This window comes from Peromyscus californicus, unplaced genomic scaffold, assembly GCF_007827085.1.
Source record: "Peromyscus californicus insignis strain IS unplaced genomic scaffold, ASM782708v3 Scaffold_19__1_contigs__length_69161282, whole genome shotgun sequence".
In the NCBI taxonomy this organism is placed as follows: Eukaryota; Metazoa; Chordata; class Mammalia; order Rodentia; family Cricetidae; genus Peromyscus; species Peromyscus californicus.
The window spans coordinates 5,200,442-5,203,686 of NW_026294491.1; positions in this window are offsets into that span (position 1 = coordinate 5,200,442).

Genomic DNA, 3,245 nt, shown 5'->3' on the forward strand with positions numbered 1-3,245 from the left:
CTGTAGCCAAAGGTGAGGGGATGGGTGCCAACGTGGATCCAGGCTAGGGACCACCTTTCAACACAACAATGCACATCCCATACAGACGGTCACCCAGCTGACACTCAATACCCCAGGGAGGAGACAACTTGACTGTCACCTGTCCCAACCTACAACTAGGTCTGTCCCTGGTGCTCATGTTTGCTGGTGTAAATGAAACTGTGATCTGGGCATGCTCAGGAGGCAACTCACTGCCTCCAGACTTCTCCCTCTCCGACTCTGGTTCCCGAGGAGACACTTGCCTTCACATGACCTATAACTGACTGACAATTGACCGCATTCCTAGACCATTGCCCACTGAGACCCGATCCCCCAAACTCCCTACAGTGGTAGACTAGTTTTTAGAGGGCTGAGGATTAAATCTAGGCTCTTACAGTACTAGGCAAGCACTTTGTCGCTGAGCTAAATTCTCTACCCCAGTTGGTTAATTTCAATTTTTAAAAATTAAACGACTGGTGTAGGCCAGCCAGAGCCGCCTCTTGCCCGCCCAGCTCCAGCCGAAGGAGAAGGGGGATAAATAAGGAGGGGCCATACCATGGCTCCTACAAAGCAGACCGCCCGCAAATCCACAGGTGGTAAAGCACCCAGGAAACAACTACCAAAGTCGCTCTCGATAGTGCGCCCTCTACTGGAGGGGTGAAGAAACCCCATCGTTAGGACCTCATACTGTGACACCTTCCTGAAATCAGACACTATCAGAAGTCCACCGAACTTCTGATTCCCAAGCTCCCCTTCCCGACTGGTTGGCGATACCAACCTGTGTGCTGCTATCCACGCCAAACATGTAACAATCGTGCAAACAGATATCCAGGTAGCGAGCTCCATACGCAGAGGACGTGCTTGAGATTCCAATATGAGGGGAAATGTTTCATTCTCAAAACATCTTTTTTCTTCTTCTCCCTCCTGTTACCAGTAGTTCTGAATGCTAGTTATCTATGGGGTCAAAAAGCATCTAAGTATATGATTGTGAGTGGAAAAATAAAGGACAGAAATCAGGTATTGGCAGTTTTTCCATTTTCATTTGTGTAGGAATTATTAATATAAATGCAAGATGTAAAGCATTAGTGTTTCAGTGAACACATTTCAACGGTTCAACTTTATAACAGTTATAAATAAACCTAAAATTTTCTGGACAAAAAAAAAATTAAATTACTGAGCCCTTCATAGTGGTCCACACCTTTAGTCAAGGCACTCAGGAGGCAGAGGCAGGTAGATCTTTGTTCGAAACCAGCCTTGTCTACAGAGTAAGTTCCAGGATAGCCAAGGCTGTACAGAGAAACTCTGTCTCAAAAAACAAACAAACTAAAACTAAAATAAAATTATTGTGTGTGTGTGCACGCATGTACATGTGTGTGTGCATGTATACGCCACAGGGTACATGCAGCAGTCCAAGGACAACTTTGTTCCTTGTTCTCTTTTTATCCCATGGGCCCCAGGGATCAAACTGAAGTCATCAGACTTGGGGGCAAGTGTCTTCACTGTGGAGCCATCCTCGCTGGCTCCGGGTGGTTAACTTTTAATTGTTCTCTCTACCCACAGCCTAGATTTCATCCATCACCAAATACCAGATTCTTCACTTTGTTACTTACGTTTTAAAAACGTCATTGTTCATGACTTTTTCCGATCCTTTCTCTCCAGTCCTATAGAGTCCACCTTTGGCCCAAATTGTCCTGCTTTCTGACCTGGGTTTTCCTGGCTCCTACACACCCTGCTGGGATAATCCTGCCCCAGCACCATTTACTGTGTATGTTCAGCCAAGCACACTGGGTACACTGGGTGCTATCCTGGGTGTTCTTGAGCAGAGGCCTGGGTCCATCCATCATCTCCAGCCCACGGCACTGAGCACAGGCCGGCCACACAGTGAGAGGACATCAGGCGTTCCTCAGTGAACAAAGCATCCATTTGATCCGGCATTTCCCCTCACCTCCCTCTCGTTTTCTCTCCTGATTTGGTCTCTCCATTCCCACAGAGCCTAGTGCCCTCCTGATGCTCAGTCAGGCCCCTGTTTTTAAAACATTTATTTATTTTTATTTATTTAGTGGGTGTGGGTGCAGGTGTGCCGTGGCCGAATGTGGCAGTCATTTAACAACCTTCAGAAGCCAGTTCTCTCCTTTTGCCAGGTGGGACCCCAGGCCATGAGGCTGAGCAGCAAGCATCTTTGCCCACTGAGCCCTCTTGCTGGCCCTCACTCCCTGTTTTTCATCTACTTCAGACTCTTCAGCGATCGATCGGAAGGAGAAGCTGATATCCAGGTGACCCTCAGGGAGTTTGTCACGGGGCAGTTGCTGTGGTGCCTGCTCCTGTGGGACAAAGAGAGCCACTGAGGAGGCCACAAGACCCACAGGAGGGGCTGTGGATGTGACTAAGGGTAAACACGTAGGAGGCTCTGAGTCCCTCCGTCCTCGGCAAGGTGTGGTACAGACCTAAAATCCCAACATTCGGGAGTTAGAGACAGGAGGATCAGACCCTTAAGGTTATCCTTGAGGTCAGCCTGGGCTAGAGATCCTGTCTTAAAAATAATAATAAAAAGCCGGGCGGCGGTGGCGCACGCCTTTAATCCCAGCACTCGGGAGGCAGAGCCAGGCGGATCTCTGTGAGTTCGAGGCCAGCCTGGACTACCAAGTGAGTCCCAGGAAAGGCGCAAAGCTACACAGAGAAACCCTGTCTCGAAAAACAAAAATAAATAAATAAATAAATAAATAAATAAATAAATAAATAATAATAATAAAAAAGGTCTGGCTAGTTCTGAGTGCCTGGTTTGGTGTCCGGCTTTACAGCCACTGCCTGACCCACCTGCAAACGCACCTTCCACAGGAAAGGCTCCGGTAATCCCAACCCGATTTTGATCCTTTTGAACAGCCACCAACCTTTCCTAGGTTTTATTGCTCAGTTATGTCCTGTGGTATCTTCGTCCCATTTCCTGGTAGGTTATAAACTCCTTCATGACAGAGACTTGTCCTTTCTTATCACTTACTTAGTCTAAGAACGAGACCAGACGAGGGTACTCAGACCCACAGGCTTGGGTCCGGTCCTGGTTCCAACACTTAGCTATGTGCTTCGTGAACCGCTCAGACTCAGTTCCTACATCTGTCAAAGGCGCTAGAAATACAAGGGGCAAAGGTCACAAAGACTTGAAGTGCTGGGAACGAGCTGGTACGCGGTGAGCACACAGCAGTTTCTCTTCCTTCCCTGAATGGCTGGGGCCT